The 19,772-nt window shown below is 42.8% G+C and overlaps 1 protein-coding gene and 1 long non-coding RNA gene across 14 annotated transcripts in view; one reads left to right on the top strand and one right to left on the bottom strand.

Annotated features, from left to right (window-relative positions):
• SGMS1 (sphingomyelin synthase 1) overlaps positions 1 to 19,772 on the top strand; it is a 327,599-nt gene that overhangs the window by 206,778 nt on the left and 101,049 nt on the right. Inside the window, exon 1 of one of the 13 annotated variants that reach the window (XM_055559874.1) lies at positions 9,752 to 11,436. The exons of 9 other annotated variants lie outside the window; for them this stretch is intronic. The gene's annotated coding sequence lies outside the window, so the exon portion shown is untranslated. Of the gene's footprint in view, positions 1 to 9,751; positions 11,437 to 11,572; positions 11,713 to 12,044; positions 12,187 to 12,211; positions 12,486 to 19,772 lie in introns of those variants that run through there. 3 more of the 13 variants (XM_055559876.1, XM_055559878.1, XM_055559875.1) reach the window with 3 other exon arrangements.
• LOC129636468 (uncharacterized) lies at positions 2,715 to 11,599 on the bottom strand. The gene is made up of 4 exons (XR_008706942.1): positions 11,520 to 11,599; positions 9,758 to 9,906; positions 4,375 to 4,468; positions 2,715 to 3,002 (listed from the first exon to the last, which is right to left on the bottom strand). It is a non-coding gene; the product is annotated as an uncharacterized LOC129636468 (long non-coding RNA).

The following is a 19,772-nucleotide window of genomic DNA, read 5'->3' as shown; positions in this document are numbered from 1 at the left end:
TGCAAAGAGAGAAGGCAGGTCCTGCTAATTAGGACTAGAGGTAGAAGACAGAGGTAGGAGCATCTTTGATGTTAAGTCCTGTATTCACTATCAGTTGGGAGCCACGTATGGAATCTCTATCATACTTGAAATGAAGACTGTCTTTAATTGCCCTCCATTTCTCTTGTTTGGGAAAAAATAAAAAATTAATAGTGCTGCCTTCTGAAACTTCTTGAGAGTCTTAAGAAACTGACTAGTCAGGAAGTAAACAAGTAAGAGAAGTCATGGGGAAAGTACGTGTGTGTGCATAGAAAAAACTCACCTAGGGGAGCTTATGGTTTTGACAGGGGAAGAAAATATCATTAATAAATGTATTTTCCACTTAAGAAATTTAAACAAACTATTTATTATTAAATTTAAAGATAATTTGGGAAAGATATGGGATAAGGGATAAATATCATAATTTAATAGTAATACCACTTTATATTTAGCGAGTACTTTTATGTGCTTATGTGTTTTAAATACATTGTTTTACTTAATCTCTCAACAACTGTCTTAGAAAGTGTCTACGATTGTCTCCAGTTTGTGGGTGAAACCACGTCTCCAAGGCTGCTTTGGTGAGCGACCACCAGAGCTGGGTCCCAGTGCAGGTGCCACTGGGGCCTGGGGCAGGTCCTGGCATTGCTCTAGGATGGCTGTCAGAATACAGTGAGACAATACCTGCAAGCCTATGAGAACAGCATAAAGCACCATGGAAATGAAGACTGCTTCTTATAATAGGACGCCTTCTTCTCTCATTACTGAAGGGAAGAAAGCACTTCTCTAGCCATTTTCCATTCCCTTTACCATAGGTTACATTACCATCTTCTGCTTCTGTTAGGTCCATACCATTTCTGTCCTTTATCGAGCCCATCTTTGCATGAAATGTTCCCTTGGTATCTCTCGTTTTCTTGAAGAGATCTCTAGTCTTTCCCATTCTGTTGTTTTCCTCTATTTCTTTGCATTGATCACTGAGGAAGGCTTTCTTATCTCTTCTTGCTATTCTTTGGAACTCTGCATTCAGATGCTTATATCTTTCCTTTTCTCCTTTGCTTTTTGCTTCGCTTCTTTTCACAGCTATTTGTAAGGCCTCCTCAGACAGCCATTTTGCTTTTTTGCATTTCTTTCCCATGGGGATGGTCTTGATCCCTGTCTCCTGTACAATGTCATGAACCTCCGTCCATAGTTCATCAGGCACTCTATCTATCAGATCTAGGCCCTTAAATCTATTTCTCACTTCCACTGTACAATCATAAGGGATTTGATTTAGGTCATACCTGAATGGTCTAGTGGTTTTCCCTACTTTCTTCAATTTAAGTCTGAATTTGGCAATAAGGAACTCATGATCTGAGCCACAGTCAGCTCCCAGTCTTGTTTTTGCTGACTGTGGAAAATTCTGAAAGAGATGGGAATACCAGACCACCTGACCTGCCTCTTGAGAAACCTATATGCAGGTCAGGAAGCAACAGTTAGAACTGGACATGGAACAACAGACTGGTTCCAAATAGGAAAAGGAGTACATCAAGGCTGTATACTGTCACCCTGCTTATTTAACTTATACGCAGAGTACATTAAGAGAAACGCTGGGCTGGAAGAAGCACAAGCTGGAATCAAGATCGCTGGGAGAAATATCAATAACCTTAGATATGCAGATGACACCACCCTTATGGCAGAAAGTGAAGAGGAACTCAAAAGCCTCTTGATGAAAGTGAAAGAGGAGAGTTGACTTAAAGCTCAAAATTCAGAAAACGAAGATCATGGCATCTGGTCCCATCACTTCATGGCAGATAGATGGGGAAACAGTGTCAGACTTTATTTTTGGGGGCTCCAAAATCACTACAGATGGTGATTGCAGCCATGAAATTAAAAGACGCTTACTCCTTGGAAGGAAAATTATGACCAACCTAGATAGCATATTGAAAAGCAGAGACATTACTTTGCCAACAAAGGTTCGTCTAGTCAAGGCTATGGTTTTTCCAGTAGTCATGTATGGATGTGAAAGTTGAACTGTGAAGAAAGCCGAGCGCCGAAGAATTGACACTTGTGAACTGTGGTGTTGGAGAAGACTCTTGAGAGTCCCTTGGACTGCAAGGAGATCCAACCAGTCCATTCTAAAGGAGATCAGTCCTGGGTGTTCTTTGGAAGGAATGATGCTAAAGCTGAAACTCCAGTACTTTGGCCACCTGATGCGAAGAGTTGACTCATTGGAAAAGACCCTGATGCTGGGAGGGATTGGGGGCAGGAGGAAAAGGGGACAACAGAGGATGAGATGGCTGGATGGCATCACCAACTTGATGGATGTGAGTTTGAGTGAACTCGGGAGTTGGTGGACAGTGAGGCCTGGTGTACTGCGATTCATGGGGTCACAAAGAGTCGGACACGACTGAGCGACTGAACTGAATTGAACTGAACTGAACATTACCATCAACTGCTGCTTCTGCTGCTAAGTTGCTTCAGTCGTGTCCGACTCTGTGCGACCCCATAGACGGCAGCCCACCAGGCTCCCCTGTCCCTGGGATTCTCCAGGCAAGAATACTGGAGTGGGTTGCCATTTCCTTCTCCAAAGCATGAAGGTGAAAAGTGAAAGTGAAGTAGCTCAGTCCTGTCCAACTCTGAGTGACCCCATGGACTGCAGCCTACCGGGCTCCTCTGTCCATGGGATTTTCCAGGCAAGAGTACTGGAGTGGGGTGCCATCGCCTTTTCCGATTACCATCAAAACATTTGCTATTCCTTCCTACCCATGCTCCATCCTGAGTGAGAATTATGCTGTCACACCCACTGAGGGTTGAGCCCCATGGCTGTCTTGGCCCTTGGACTTGTAAATAACAATGACATGTGCCATTTCCAGGCAGAAATGGAATCCAAATTGCCTGCTTCTACCATCTCTCTTTTCTTTTTGCATGAGATCAACCTGTCCCAGTTAGGGCTGCCACTTCTGCCTTGGTCCCAGAGGGAAAAGGACATGGAGCCAATCTCAGCTCACCTGCAGAGAACCAAACAGGAGTCAGAAATAAACCTTCCTCTGTTGTTGGCTTCTAAAATGTTGGTTTTACTTGTTACTGCAGCATAATTTAGCCTGAACTGATACACCCCCTTTTCACCCCTTAAGTACCAGCCTCTCTCACCCTTTTAGGACACACACAGATACTTTGTACAGAGAGCACCTTTGTAAAGTTGACAAACAGTGCTCCCCATCATCAGTTATATTATACTCCCTCTCCTGCATTGAAGAGGCCAACCTTCATCAGAGGTTAGTACTTTAAATAAGGTATTTAAATAAGGTACTTAGGGTTGACCAACTTGACCCTTATTTTTTTTTCCTTCAAACATTTGTAGAACGTGTCCCATGTCAAAGTCTGGACATCTAGAGGTTTAAAAAATCCAAGCCTTGGTCCTGGTCTTTAGAAATCTTAAAGAGTCTGATGCAATCGGATGCTGTGTATCTAATGCAGGAGACACAAGTTTGATCCCTGGGTCAGGAAGATCCTCTGGGGAAGGAAATGGCAACCCACTCAAGTATTCTTGGCTGGAAACCGCCATGGACAGAAGAGCCTGGCAAGCTATAGTCCATGCAAAGAGTCGGACACGACTGAGCAACTGAACAACAGCAAATCCTAACAGCTATAAAAGAAGGCAGTGTTGGGTGGTGAAGGAGAGTGCCCCTTTGATGAAGGTGTCTGTAGGTGTTCAAATGGGTGTCGCTGTTTTGTTGTATACCATCCTTAAGATGTTCTTTAAGTATTGTTGCTTTCTTAGTTAAGCTTATATTCCTTTCTCCATCTCTTAGTGTGCATTTATTGTGCCACTTAATTGTACTATGTGCTAGGCTTCCTTATTCTCAGTATGTAGTTTTTAGTCAAACAGTGTATACTGACTCACGCACTGAGTGTATGCCCTTTCTTTCTGACATATGGTGTAAACTCTTTGGGCTTCCCTGGTGGCTCAGCTGGTAAAGAATCCGCCTGCAATGCGGGAGACCTGGGTTCCATCCCTGGGTTGGGAAGATCCCCTGGAGGAAGAAATGGCCACCCACTCAATTATTCTTGCCTGGAGAATTCCACGGACAGAGGAGCCTGACAGGCCCCAGTCCATGGGATTGCAAACTCTTTAACTTCTTCACCTCAATTTTTCCCCATAACTTAAGTTGCTTGCTGCTGCTAAGTCGCTTCAGTCGTGTCTGACTCTGTGCAACCCCACAGATGGCAGGCCACCAGGCTCCCCCATCCCTGGGATTCTCCAGGCAAGAACACTGGAGTGGGTTGCTTAACACACTATTAAAACAAAATTATATTCTTAATAAATGATTGACTCTTTTCTTTGGTTTTTCCCACTCTCAAGTTTTTAGTTCTTCTTACCATGATATATGAAGTGAAGTTCATGGTTGTTAATCCATGTGCTCCTTTTTTTTTCCTTCTTCTTCTTCTTATGGTATCTGATGTGCTTAAGGCTCTGCATGGGAGAACCAGTTTGTCTTGGCTTAGTAACACCTTACCTCAATTTGGAATAATTTCCAGATGACTTGTCATATTTCAGATCACATGCCTAATAGTGTGACTAATGACTAGTCCTGGGTTTGGATGATGGAGTAAATCCAGAAGCTTTCACAAGTCTGTCTGGCCAGCGGTTCCTAGGTTAGATAGTGTACAATCTAGCCATCCTTTTGCTTTATGACTGAATTCAACTGTTTTCTATCATATTACTTCTGGCCATCTCTCAAGTTTGATTTCAAAAGGCATAACAAGGTTAATTTATTATTAAAGTCCCCTCTTAGATCAAGGGCTTTTAAACTTTTTGTCCAAGATGCACATAAGGAAGGGATTGTCCACCTCCATTAGATGGGAAGGAAGACTCAGGGACCTGCCATAATTTATCACTAATGGTCTGCTTTTAGGTTGGGTGATGGATTTATGATTGTCGATTTTATTATTATTTTTCCTGACCAATATGTTAAATATATTCTCTTATATGTAATAAATACTCCTTAACCAAACACATTTTTAAAAATGTGATATACAGCTAAAGTTGTAAAGTGCATCCATCACATTTATTTTGGCAGAACTGAGTCACCTCAGTTATTTTTGCAATCTTAATCTTTTTTATAACACCTGTCTAAGTGCCCTCTTATAGTACCATCTTTTTTCAACAGGGCAAAACGAATTTTCTATGAAGATACTATCTATAGACACTTAATTTTCAGACGATCTTCATGTCAATACCAGCATTTGTATAACTTAAGGTTTCCTCAGAGAAATATTTTCTTTTGTTTTGCCACAGAGAAATACCTTTTCTTGGGAAGATATAGAAAGTTGATGTCTGGCTATTGACTATGACTGCCCACCAGTTCCTTCTTCTCTGCAGGGAAATTTAGATATTTACAGAGTTGGCAATGTTAGCTCAGCTCTCAGTCACCTGAACTAAAAGCCCACTCTTGTCTGGCTGCTATGGATATCGGACAGAATACTGCCAGCTCTGGGGTCAGACATTCATAGCTTTGAAGCAAGCTGTGACACGTCTTCGTGATTGACCTTAGGCTTCAAAACCTTCTCGAACGCTCAGTTTCCTCATGTGTTCAGTACAGTTGTTAATACCTGCCTTGCTGTACTGTGTACAGATTAAATGTCAAGTGATACGCGCACGATGGAAGCCACCATCATCTCTAGATCCTCAGTAAATGAATTCAATTGCGCATGTTTTCCTTGCTGTAGGTGGAATTTCAAGTACATTTTCCTACAGGAACAATGTTATGAATGGGGTTTGAGTATTGTATTAGAACTATTAACATTATACCTCAGATAAATCATGAGTTAAATAGGCCTTTAAAGACTGGCCAGAGAATCTAGTCTTCTCTACATCTGGTCTCTAGTGAAATGCATTTCAAGTGCCACAGAAGAGTTCATTAACTTTAGAGTTCATTAAACAACTTTCAGAATGTAATTTATTGCCAGATTGAAGACTGTTTAGATAAGCTTTTGTGTTAGACTTGAAATGGAATTTCTTGATAGGTGCTGATGTTTGGGGGACAGACAAAGGAGCCCTGCTTTCTACTTCTGGGAAGTAAACACCTTCTGGAGAACTTAGTTGCTCTAGGTAGTTCTAGTATAAACTAGTCAGTCATGGGACCTTGGCCCGTGGGGTGGCTACATGGCCCACGCTGACCAGCGTGAGTTTTTCTTCAGAAATTTTAAGATTATAACTATGGAATAGTCCCACTTAGTGCCAGAGCTGGGAGTTAAGTGGAAGAAGGCAGATTTTAGGAAGGGAGAACAAAGCCAACATGTAGAAGCAAAGATGTCCTCTTGTCCTGGTGGAGCCCACAGTGAAATGGCCCTAAAGCCCAGCCACCACTGTGGCTTTCATGTTGCTAGCCCTGATGGCTCAGCAGGTAAAGAATCTACCTGCAATGCAGGAGACACAGGAGATGCGGGTTCGATCCCTGTATTGGGGAGATCCACTGGAGGAGGAAATGGGCAACCTGCTCCAGTATTCTTGCCTGAAAAATTCCATGGACAGAGGAGCCTGGTGGGCTACAGTCCATGGGGTTGCAAAGAGTTGGACATGACTGAGCGACTAAGAACAGTCAGTCGATCTATCTTACTTTTGCCTCTGCTGCTTCAAGTGCCATGTTACCTGCAAGTTAAAGAATACTAATTAATTTGGTTGTTTATATTTGGAATATTTAAGAAGTGTGTCTTTGTCATGAGCACTTATAATAAATGTAATTGCATAGTAGGGCAGCTGATTTATCACAGCTGTTTTAAAACAACGGTAGTGTTTATTCCCATTTATAAAAGTAGAACTGTATTAGCACTAATCAAAAGATATGAGTGACTCTGTATGGATGAGAATGACTCTTGAATAGAGGCTTGCTCTAATGCAAATATCATATAATTTTTTATTTTAAACCATATAAGCAAATGGAAACTTATGATGGTTCTAACAGTTATATGTTGCCTCGGACAACTGCCATGTGCTAACTTTTATGCTTAGGAGCACTTTAAGGTAAACAGGTAAGATATTTCTATTTAAGGAGGAATTGGTCTTTGATAAGATTGTCAAATATGTATGTATGTGTTCCTTATTTGAAAGGGAAGATAGAATGACTTAGTCCCTCTGTTCTTGTGAGTGGGTTAGTATTTGGGGAACTGAGATGGTATGTGCTGACACTCTTTTGTAAACTGTACTTCCTTTTAGGAAGTATCAGATTTGCTTTCTCAGTAGTGGCATTCTTTATTGTTGGAACATGTCGTAAAGAGCAAAGACTCACATCTGTCGCTTGGGTTCTGATTGCCAACTGGGTTGAACAGCTATAATATTTGTGTATTCTTGATGTATCAGCAGTTAAAAGGAAAGTTTTCCTTTCTCCTTTGTGGCTGTTATATAACTTAAACACCATTATATCAACAATGGCTATTTATTCAGAATCTGCTGGGTCCTGGGGAGACAAGGCCTCTGAAACACTGTCTCTGTCTCCAATGAACTTTTGTCATCTGAGAGAGAAAAGCCAGAGATTTCAAACAGAAGGAAGACACTTAGGCTCTCTGTTAGTTTTGAGATGGAGGTATTAAAGAATAAATCTGTAGGCATTTGGAAGAGAGGAGAGTTCCCTGGGATTTGAACTAGTCAATAGGGTTCTAGAAGAGGAAGGGGTTTGAGAGGTTCTGAAAGGTGGTAACTTGTAAGGAGAGTGGGAGAGACAGAGGCCATGGCGTGGGCCCAGGTGTGGAAGTGGTAATGCGCCCGTTGCTTTAGGGGAACAAGAAGTAGGCTGGTGGGATTATTTGGCCAAAGGTTTTTTAAGTGGAAGATGGGGGCTGAAGAGGTGAAAGCCAGCTTTTGAATGACTGAACATCATGGCCCCCAATGCTGGGAAGGATTGAGGGTAGGAGGAGAAGAGGGAGGCAGAGGATGAGATGGTTAGATGGCATCACCGACTCAATGGACATGAGTTTGAGCAAACTCTGGGAGATAGTGAAGGACAGGGAAGCCTGGTGTGCTGCAGTCCATGGGGTCGCAGAGTCGGACACAACTTAGCAACTAAACAGCAGCAGCAGCATGGTGTTGGGATTGGAGCTAATTATTTCTTTTTTTAAACCATAGATTGCAAAGTACAAAGATTGTCATTTTAACTTTGGACAACAAAGATATCCTAGAAATAGTGACCCTTTTTCTATTGTGAGAACATTCTGATAACGTTGGTAATTGTGTCCTTATTTCCAAAGCATAAGGATCATTGTAAACATCTTTCAGGTGCTTTGAACTATGATCACAGGTGCACTTATTTATGAACCTTCCTTCTTCTTGAATGGAGCACCCACTCTATACATTTTCAGCTTGACTGGATCCCAGATAATAGAAACAACCTAGAGTATCTCTCTCTTTTCCTGTGTGGGTTACCTTTCCCGTCCTCTTTCATCTATGTATGGCTGCACGCATGCATACAGTCGCATATTTTATTCTATTTTTTATTTTATTTTTTGGCCATGCTTCACGGCATTTGGGATCTTAATTCCCCCAAAAGGGACTGAACCCACGCTGTGCACTGGAAGTATGAAGTCTTAACCACTGGGCCACCAAGCAAGTCCCCAACTGCACATTTTAAACTGCAAGGTCATGAAGCTTATTGAGTTGCTCATATTCACATAGGTTTTATATATATGTATATACACACACATATATATAGTCTTTTCATATAATATAAAAGAGTTATAGTTCTTGATGTAACAGCCAACATATTATCAGCTTGGCCAGTATAATTGACAATAATGGTTTCATAAGCAGAAAATCAATGTGCCTAAAAATCAGTATTAATTTCAATGACTGTTTGAAGAAAGTTGCCTGCAATGCACATGTTTTCCTTCTGATTTCTACGACAAAACTCTACTTGTTTAACTGATAAGAGAGAGGAAGTGTTTATGATATGATGGCATGCTGGACTCTGACAGTTATCACGTGACAGTGATGTCCTGGAAGCAGATAGGATTGGACATGGCAGCAGGAGCAGCAGTTAGGAGACTGAACTTTAGTGACCCTGGCATGAGGGTCGCGTGAACCAGAATGGAAAAACCAGTACAAATATGAAAGACATTAAGAAGCTGTCATCATGCCGGGTGATAGTGAATTGTCAATAGGGAGGGAGCACAGATGATTCTAGAATTTAATTTACAATGTCTAAGACCATAAAATTAGCATTATAAGGAATATGAGAGTCAAGAGAGATTTATCAGTTTCATCATCTAGGATACAGGCCCAGTTTATGTGAATCCCTTGGACTGCAAGGAGATCAAACTAGGCAATCCTAAAGGAAATCAGTCCTGAATATTCACTGGAAGGACTGATGCTGAAGCTGAAGCTCCAATACTTTGGCCTCCTGATGTGAAGAACTGACTCCTTAGAAAAGACCCTGATGTTGGGGAAGATTCAAGGCAGGAGAGTGGGACGACAGAGGATGAGATGGTTGGATGGCATCACTGACTGGATGGACATGATTTTGAGTAAGCTCCAGGAGTTGGTGATGGACAGGGAAGCCTGACTGCACATGGCTCGCAAAGAGTCGGACATGACCGAGCAACTGAACTGAACTGAACTGACTGACTGACTATGCCTGTTGCCAGGGTTAAATTTTAGGTCATAGGCTTATCTTGTGCCTGCCTTGTTTGGGGTCGTAACTTACTCTTAAAAATGAAAGAATGCTTAGGAATCTGCAGAGAGAGATGAAGCAGTTTACGCAGGGCCACGTACCTGATCACTTACTGGCAGAGCTGGGATGAGGAGGACAGGACCTTTGGACAATCCTGGTGAAGCGTTCTTTCTATTCTTCCATGATGGTTCACAGAAAAGAGTAGCATTTTATAAAAAGCCCTGGATCTCCCTTGAGATTTTATCTTTGCCTGTTTTAAAGAAATTCTGGCCTATGGAATGATCGATCGGTTTTAAACAAATACAAGGAAGTTAAATTTAGGAGATCTTCTCCAAAGCCAAGGTGGTTTAATTGGTAACTTAAAAAATAAAAAAAATTATTCCTCTGAAAAACTCTGTCCCCACTAGTAATCAACTGGTGCTCAGGACCTAGCAGTTCTGTGGGCTCCTGATTTGCCAATTCCAAACTACTTAAAGTTTCTCTTTTCAATCTTTCTATTCCAAAGTGGTGTTTAGGGTACAGTGACCCAGATAGAATGAATATTTCTAAAATCACGCTTACTTTTTAAAAATTGGTTTAACTGTGGCATAAGTGGAATCATTCCAATTCTAAGCTTTTTTTTTTTCCTTTCTTGCTACTAATTAAATTTCTCTGGTAAAACAAGAACACCAAATTCAAGAATTCTAAACCAAAAGCTCCTTGAGTTTTTTTTAACTGCTTAAATAAGGAACACTCACACCATGCAAATACCAAAGAACTATTTGAGTTAGAAAATTTTTTGGATATTTTAACTTAACCAGAATTTAAACAGAAAAATTACGGGCCAGTTTGTCCACAAGTTTGGAGATTTTGAGTCCCAACTCAGAGGGACAGACAACATTGTCTGACTGCCTAGTCTACATGCCATTGTGTCAAATACTCTGCCTGTATTATTATATATAATCTGTCCAGCAAAGTGCTGGATTTTATCTCCCTCATTGCAGATAATTAACCCCACAAGACCAAACCGTGTCAGAGGTTAGATCTCGATCTTGGAGGTTAGATCTCGATCTTGGAGGTTAGATCCCAATCTGCTCTGACGCCAGATTCCAAGATCATTACATCCAGGATCGCTGCCTAACTCAATTAACTTTTACTAAGTAACAGAAATTAACATATGTCCACTGATCAAGTTAGTTATCATAACAGAATTTATCCTTGTTTTTCGTGACGTTGTGAAAGGCTTAAGTTTTCCAAAAAAAAAAAAAAAAAGGTCTGTAAAAGGCTCCTAAACCTGACATAAATCAAGAAAGGCAAGTTCCGCCTTAACGGACTGTGAACACGCTTATTGGTTAGGATCGCACAGGCTGACTCATTTCTTTTTTGCTGTGTTAGAGGGCCACACCCTGAATTCCAAAAAAAAAAAAAAACCTCTGCCGCCTGGCCACACCCGCGGGTTCCCTGCCGGAGCCTCTGGGGTTAGACCCGGCGTGTCTGCTCACAGCTGCCCCCCAGAGAGGATCCTCCCGCCGCACGTCTGTCCGCCCGCCCGCCAGGGCGCCGGCTGCGAAGCGCCGCGGTCCTCGCACGCCTGCCCCGCAGGCCGCGGGAGAAGGCGGCCCGGGCCGGCGGAGGCGCGGGGGCGCCCGGGAGCCGGGGTCGGGGGTCGGCGCGCCGCCGGCCGCCTTCGCCTCTCCACCGGAGTCCGGGCGGGCAGCGCGCACCCTGAGCGCGCCGTACCCGCGCGCAGACTTGGCGCCCCAGGAAGTTTCTGGAGACTTGGCCTCCAGGGAGGGAGACCGTAAGTACTGCTCATTCTGGGATGCTTGGCTTCATTAATAGGCTCTCTGGGGGTTGCGTGGTAACACTCTCAGACAGTGAGACCTGGTTAAAAGCTGGGAGAAACAGCCTTCCCTGCCTTGCAGAAAATACTTGGTATCGCAGGCTTTGCTATTCCCTCTCCTAAGGGACTCTTAGTTTTTACTGGATGCGCTTTGATGATCAAACAGGCAATTGCTATTGATAACTGAGAACTCTAACGTGGTAGTTGATTTTAGAAAGCGGGGTCCCAGTAGAGGTAGGTAGGCTGCCTCAACAGATGCTCTAAGTGTTGGGGTACGTTTGAGAGTCAAGGGGCCAGGGGGTGGTTTCAGTTTGGGGTTATCAGGCTTTCCTAATGGAGGGTTTTGAGGGAGTGGGGTTGTATTAACAGCTTGGTTGCTCCGTTTGGGGGAGGTACTCACTCTCTCAAACTCCAGTCCTGGTACAGAAAGGTCCTTCAGCCAACTCCTTTGCCTGATTGGGAGCAGCTGGTGAGTGAGCTCCGCGCGCAGTGCCAGAAGAAAGCACGTGCTCCGGGTATTTTGGAATGAGCGTGTTTACTCCACAGCCGTGCTTTCTGTTTATTGTGGTAACTACTCCTGTGCCATTTGGGGAAATAAAAACACTGAGAAGAAGGCATGGTGCCTGCTTCCCCCCACTGCCCCACCTGCTTGTGTGTATGCTGTGTGTAGATGTTACTTAAGTTATAACGGGAGCCAGAAGAGCTAAGGTCTGTTGACTCTGTTGAATTGATCACTTTTCAATTTATGTAGAGAGTGAGCCTCTTTGAAAAGTCTGCTTTTATTTAAAACTGCTTTTTATGTAAGAAGTTATCAGCACGTGCATAGCGATTTGTATGGTGCAGGCAAATATTTTCTTCTAAGAGGGGTGAGGCGGTAGAGGAGGGGCAGAGCACTTCTGTGATTAGTGCTGTTTTATTGAGGACACAGTGTGCCAGTTGTCACTACCAGAAACTACTGAAAAGTCAGGCTGAAGATACCACAAGAGCATAAAGGATGACAGGAAAATGTAAGTGAATATGAAATTGCACCTGCGAATTATAAAGGTATGAATAGTACCTTTACTCTTCATGTTTGAAGATACAAACTAACGCAACAGAGAGAATGAGTTAAGTGCTTAAGCAGCTGACTTTTTAAAACTCTATAAAGGAAATGCTTCTGGAAAGAAATCACTTCCAAGTGGAATAAAGTAGTTTGCTGGAATTTTTAATCAGTTGCACCTTGAATTCCAAGTTCCACTTCTTTTGTGCTTGTACGCTCATGGTTAAATTCAGTTGCTTCGAGTTTTAACTAATCAAAGGCTTCTGAGTGAAAAAACTAATCAAAGGCTTCTGAGTGAAAGGTGACATCTTGGGATCCCATTTCTTTTGGAAAACAGACCGTGATGTTGACACGAATGACCTTAAGTCCACGGGGGTAGTTGGAAAAGCGCCCCTCCCCCCAGGTGGTGAGAATGGGAAAATATTTAATTAACTCTAAGATGTCTAAAATCTAAAGGGATGATTAAATCTAAATTTTGCTTCGAGTTTCACCTGGTAGCTATAACAGACCGGAACATTTAAGTGAGATGCTTCACACCTGCGGCCTCATTTTCATTTTTCCCAGTAATGCTGAGAGGTAGAGGTATTATCAGCTCTGCTTTCTAGATGAAGAAGGTTACCTCATCTCCAAATTTTGCAGCTGGCTAATTTAGTTCACAAAGTAACATTTAGAGTTTGTCATTTTTCCCTGTGTGGCCCCAATTGCTCCTAATATAGTGTTGATTTTTCTGTGTGAAGTAATCCAGAGGAGGTTCTGGGTTCAAAGCAGATTTTCGAAGGGGTTTTAAACTCCTCATTGCCCCAGTGCTAGAATATCAAGGTTCAGGGAATAATGCATTTACTTTGGAAGCTTGCCGTTTACAAGTATTTACTAAGCAAGCCCTCTTCTTCACAAGCCCTGCTGATACCTGTGGCAGCCTCTGGTTGCTGGTTCAGGGGAACTTTCTCCTACCTTTTTTCTTGAAGCCCTGCTAGGTGAATGTGTCTAGATTCTTCTGTTTCTCACCAAGTATGGCTCGGCCGTTCTCTGATTTTAATACCAAGCAACTGAGTGTATGGTCATCCAGTGGGTGAATGTCTAAGAGCACTCCTGCAGTATTTTATATGCTATGTGAAATGTTTTAAAATTTCTACTAGCATTTAGGTTAGTGCTGAACCTATTTGTGAGGAATGATAGGGTTGTGGAAAGCATGCTCTGTGAATGCTAAAGATTGTTGTTGTTGTTGTTGTTGTTGTTGAAGGTGGGGTAGGCCAGCTCGTCTCACCAGGGCTGGCCAGTTCTGAGAGTCCATCTGCTGGATCATCTGTTGGTGGTGGTTCAGTCGCTAAGTCGTGTCTGACTTTCAACCTCATAGAGCCTCTCTGCCAGGCTCCTCTGTCTATAGGATTCCCCAGGCAAGCATCCTGGAGTGGGTTGCCATTTCCTTCTTCAAGTGATATTCCCAGCCCAGAGATTGAACCCATGTCTCCTGCATTTAAGACAGATTCTTTACTGATTGAGCCACCAGGGGATCATCTCTTGGGATGCCACATGATACAGAACAATGCCACTTTCTTAGAAGACAAAGAACTACATTGTCTGTTCCAGGATGGAATATGGCTCACATGCCACCTCATTGTTCTTGGCATCTATTTGACACTGAATACCCACCCACCTTCCCAGGCAAAACAAGGATGCCTTGGCTTCCTCCTTAAACCTCTCTGAACCCCCAGCTGGTCTAAGTGAATGGAATTCTTGAGGGTGTTGAAAGGACATGCCCATGTGCTGATAAAACCGTTTGGGGGTGATCTTGAGAAAATTGTGGAGAGGAGGCAGTATGCCAGTCCACTTTGATTTTCACCACTGGGGAGATGGTAAATTATGGAAACTTCAGCTGCAGAGTGTATGTTGCTGTTTAGCAGAAGAGTAAATCACATTTTTGAAAAGATGAATTGAGATCACTTTTTTAAAAAGTGGTGATCAGTATGTAGCATCACTCATCTCCAGCAGACCTCATTTCCTTTTCAATTTCTTGGATCTTGTGCGTGCCCTGCATTCAGTCGCATCCAGCTTTTTGTGACCCCATGGACTGTAGCCCACAAGGCTTCTCTGTCGATGGATTCTCCAGGCAAGAATACTGGAGTGGGTTGCCATTTCCTTCTCCAGGGGATCTTCTGACCTCGGGATGGAATCTGTATCTCTTGTGCTCCTTCATTGGCAGGCAGATTCTTCAGCACCTGTGCCACCTGTTACTTAAAAAGTACACAAGGACGTGGACATGCCACGCTATGGATGCAACATGTCTGCTCTGGCAAAACATTTAACAATGTGCTGTGTATTCTTTATTCAAGATGGACAAATACGGGGTGGACAGCAGTGTCAGTAAGTGGGCTTGTGTCTTGTCATACCCAAGGAGGGATTCTCAGTAGAGTCACCTCAGACTTGAATAAGGTGCCCACAGTATGCCTTGCTGAGGGCATTTGCTACAACTGGACAACAAAACTCACTAGTAGAGACAGAGAATTTAGAACCTAGGAGGTGATAACCCACAGTTCTTTGAAGTCCTGTAGATGCTGGTTCAGAACAGGGATTTTGGAGCCTGATCTTGGGCAAGTTATTTGAGTGCTCTTTGCCTCAGTCTCTTCATTCATAAAATGCAGGTGATACTTCTTCCTTTACACAGCTGTTGAAGAGGGTAAGGATCAAATCAGATTATTCAACCCAACTGCTTAAAAACAGAGCCTGACCAGAAATTGTGTGTGCTGTGTTTTAGTCTTCTTTGTTGCTACTGCTTTTTCTCCTATGGCAATGTTGTGCCGATTTCTGGGTTTATGTTTAAGTACGTGTCCAGAATGGAGTAATCAGGTTTTTGGAGAGGGTCTAGAAACTCTATGAAGAGTGGTTAAAGATGCTAAGGATGTGTACCATAGTGTAACAGCTTAGAGACAGTAATCATATACTGAGAGGTGATCACTTCTGAATTCTGAGATACTTCATCCAGTCTAAGTGTTTTCTCTTAAGGAGTTGTAGCTTGGTATAAAAGAGGTCTCCATTAAACTAGGATTTAGTAGGATTCTTTTCTGGTTATCAGTGCAATCTTTAACCAGGCCATTAACTTAACACAGTGGCTTTCCATGGTGTGTGAGTTACCCCTCAGGAGACATTTGGTCGTAGTTTTGATGGACACAGCTAGGGTGGGAAGAGTGCTGCTGGTATTTAGCAGGTAGAGACCAGGGATGCTGCTGACATCCTGCAACGCACAGGATGGTCCCAAACTGACAGTTATCTTTTTCAAATGTCGAAAGTGCCAACATTTGAGAGACCCTGGCTTACTTCTTCAATATATATGTTTTTCTTTGTGAAATCTGAATACTGATCTTGGCTTTAGCAACATCACAAAGTAGCTTGAAGAGTATATTTATGAAAGGGCCTTTGAGAGTTAACGTATTCTGAAACCTGCAGATGTGTACAGCGTATACGTTTTATCAGCAGTGACACAGTAAAGTATCACTTGCTCCATTCCAGGGAGAGAGAGATTATGGTGGTTTGAGAATCTGATAAGTCTGTGCTTGAGTCTCAGCCCTTCCAGTTTAAGTAGCTGTGTGATTTAGGGCAGGTTTCTTTAGCATATCCCTAAAATCAGTTGAAAGTTAATGTCTTTGACTTAGGAGTTCCACTGTGTGTGTGTGTGTGTGTGTGAGAGAGAGAGAGAGAGAAAGAGAGAGAGAGAGAGAGAGAAGGTTTGGATGGAAAGATCCCCAAGTGTATGGAACCCACCTGCTGTCTACCTTGTAAAAGCAGGATGCTTTGTAGCAATGTTCATCTTCCAAGGAGGTAGCAAAGAAAGGTTCCCTGAGTTAGAAAGGGGCTCTTACTCAGGTTGGAGAGTGGAAGTTAGTGATTTTTTTTTTTTAAAGAGAGGGTGCTTCCTAACTTTTTTCTCACAGTCCTCACTGCATTGGAACTGAATTGTTTAAAACTCACATAAACACATGAGCTGAGCCCTTAGATGGAGGAGGTGTTAGTCCCCCAACAGCTGGCCTCTCTGTGGGCATCAGGAAACGTTCCTCCTGGAGCGGTGAGGAGAACTCATGGCTGGCTTACACCACGAGAGCGATGGCAGCCCCGAGGTGAAGTGAGCAGCCACAGCCTCAGTGGCATGTGGAAGGGAATGACTTGAGGACCAGCTTACACTTAGGAGAAATTTATAACACAGACTAAGCCCTGTTAGTGCTCGGAGGCTTTCATTAAGCTAACCTTCAAGCTTGCTTAACTCTGCTGATGGCACAGAAATAGAAGGTGGTGTTCCAGACCCTCGTGGTCTCCAGCTGCCCTTGAGTTGCTTGGTAAGCAGTCTTGGTGAAAGCTCAGTGATTCTAATGGAGAATCTTTAACTGGTTACACAAAATTGCATACCTCTGTGGGGTCAGAAGGCAAGAGTTTGATATTCAAGCCAAATGGAAAGTCAGGTTAATAATAAACTAAATGAGGTTAACTGAGGCATCACAATTTTAGATAGTACCAGTGACCACAATTCTTGAGACAGCTTAGATGATTGCTCCACTTTGTAGGTACGTCTTTATATATATCATTTTGATTTCTCCTATGTGGGTGGGACCAGAAAATTCCATAAGCTGCTGAAAGTGTTGTTGAAAGTGTTGGAAGGCTGATTATGGGTTTGCAAAGGCCCCTGGGCATCAGCTTAGTGAAACTGTGCAGTAGTGGGTACCAAAATCCAACTTTGAACCTTGTGCTGAGTCAACAGATCTAAAGATAGATTTCTTTGAGTCTTGAAACTAGAATCTCACCAAAAGACCCCAACAAATCTTAGACATAAAAGGAACAAAGAGATTTAAAATGTCAAAGTAGAGTGCAACAACATAGCTCACCCTCCACATCTAGGGCCTGTTAGTTTGTATTTTTGTCATTTAATGATTTTTAAAAAGTGTACGTCATACAATATAAGTTGTGAGTGGAGTTTTTTTTTTTTTTTTTTAAAGCAGTCCATCGCCCTTCCCTGAACTTCCTAAAACCTTCATCTCCCTGTTGAATCATTGGCTTCTACCCTAAGTGTGGTGTGCATACCATACATGAGGGCCAGCAAGGAGATCGCTTCTGCTTTCTGACCTGAATTAAAAGATGAGACCCCAAAAGAAACTGTAAAATACATCTATAATGAATGGATCACAGAAAAGATAGGTGAAGTAAGTAAAGAGATTAAATGGCTTCTAGGGGAAAATTATAACTTAGTCAAAGGGACTGACATCTTAGTCTGAAAAAGGATCCCTTTGAAGGGGAGTTCAGTGGAGTGAAACTTGGAGAGGTCATGTTGGCCTTTCTATCATAGAAGGTCCCCTGCCCCTCATATAGCATCACTGGATCTGCCTATGGGTCTTACCCCAATGGTGGGGCCACCTGTGGGTTGACATCAATTGGTTAGGTTCCAAACCTGACCTAGACTGTAATCTTGCTGTCATCACTGAGCATCCCCGAGCCTGCCTGAACATGTGCAGTGTCAGGCCACACAGAAAGCCACAGAAGCCCTTCTGTGCCCACGGTGCATTCTTGTGATTATACTTTCGGTTCCTTGTGAATTATGCTTTTCGGGAGACATAGGATCAGCACGTATCAGCATCCAACATCTAGTCTACATGATGGTATTAAATTGACGTTTTTTGTCAATTTGAATGTCACCCTGAGTGTGGTTAGGCTGAGCCATCTCCTGATCACCACATTTATGAATTGCAATGTTCAGGGGTCAGCCTTGAACTGTGGCAAGTCCACACCAAGATGATGGTACTCTGTGGAGACTAGCTGGCTTCTCCAGTGTTTGTCTTTGCCCTGAGTACCCTTTTCTGTATGACCAGCAACGTAAGAAGGTGATGCCCATCCTAGTGGTAGTATCTTTTTTGCTTTTTTGAAAATGGTGAGAAGAAATATGAGTGTAACAGTGCTTTATCATGCTGGAAATGCGGTGGTCTCTTGTTAGTAAGTCACATAAACATGAGTAAAGCTAACTAGAGTACATTGTTATCGTTACAACTACAGTGTGAACTAATTCCTGCTTTGCCAGTTAGCTTATCCTATAATTCTCATTTAGATGGCACAGATTACTAAACAGTTACAAAAGTCCCCAAAGAAGTTCATAGCCAGCATTTCACAGTAGCATTTTGCAGTGTGATTTAGTATGGCTAAGATTCTTGTAGATTTATAAAGCATACTTCTATTTGGTTCTCAGGATAACATGGCCAGTTCTTTGGGGGCATTTGGGTTCCAAAAGCTGTGGTGCTTGTAAAGTCTATTCACATAAAACTATCCTTTTAATATTATTATATTCCCACAGATATACTGAAGCAATTCCCTGAAGTTAAGTACTGTTGATAGGAAGTGATTGTGTGCTGTTGAGGCATGGTTGGATAATACCAGTCTACCAGCCTGGGAGTCACCTTCTTAAATCTTCAGCATTTACTTCCAGGAGCAGAATTCTCAGGAGAAGCAGGAGCCTGATGTCATTTGTGCTGATGATGTCCATGTAGAGGTCAGAGATGTGAAAGGGAATGTTTCTAACCCAGAAGTCAGTCATGGCTGGTCTGTATCAAAGGGAATGTCCTTCACAATTGCAGCAGCGCAGGAATAGATGAAGGTATGTCATGTGGAAACCACACAGTCCCAGGAAGACTCTAGAGGAATCCTCTTGGAAAGAGAGTAGGGATCAGGCTGGAACAGTAGGAAATTAGCATGGGGTGGAATAAGCATGGGGTAGTTCCCATTGGGTTGAGAAATAGAGAACAAGAAGATAGGAAAAGAGCAAGAATTCTGTGACAATTCCAGAGCTCCTTCTCTTACTGGAGTGAAGCCTATACTTCTCAACAACCCACATTTCCTCCAGACCTTCATTCTCAAGCTGTCATTGTGTTTAAAGGAGGTTTATTCTCTAAAAAATTTGTTCACCAAGGTCTCAGAGTAAATTGTGTGCTCCTGTGGTTGGGGATAAGGTAGGCCAGAGGTGGTTAGATTTTTACACTGTGAATAGAATGAACAGAAGGGCTGATAGTTCTACAGTTACAGTGCTTCTCTCTGTGCCACTTGTTCCCCACCAAAGTCCACAAAAGCACCCACAGCAGGAGTCCTTCCCCACCATAGAGATGACCCTATGCTAGACCTCTGCTGGCCAACACTGTAGCCCCTGGCCACTTGTGGATATTTACATACAATTAAATGAAGCATTGTGTTCTTCGTCACGCTAACCACATCCAGGCGCTCAGGACCTCAAGTC

The sequence above is a fragment of the Bubalus kerabau genome, chromosome 22 (genome assembly GCF_029407905.1).
Source record: "Bubalus kerabau isolate K-KA32 ecotype Philippines breed swamp buffalo chromosome 22, PCC_UOA_SB_1v2, whole genome shotgun sequence".
NCBI classification, from domain to species: domain Eukaryota; kingdom Metazoa; phylum Chordata; class Mammalia; order Artiodactyla; family Bovidae; genus Bubalus; species Bubalus kerabau.
Note: the sequence above shows the minus strand (reverse complement) of the source record. Positions and strands in the feature narration are given on the sequence as shown.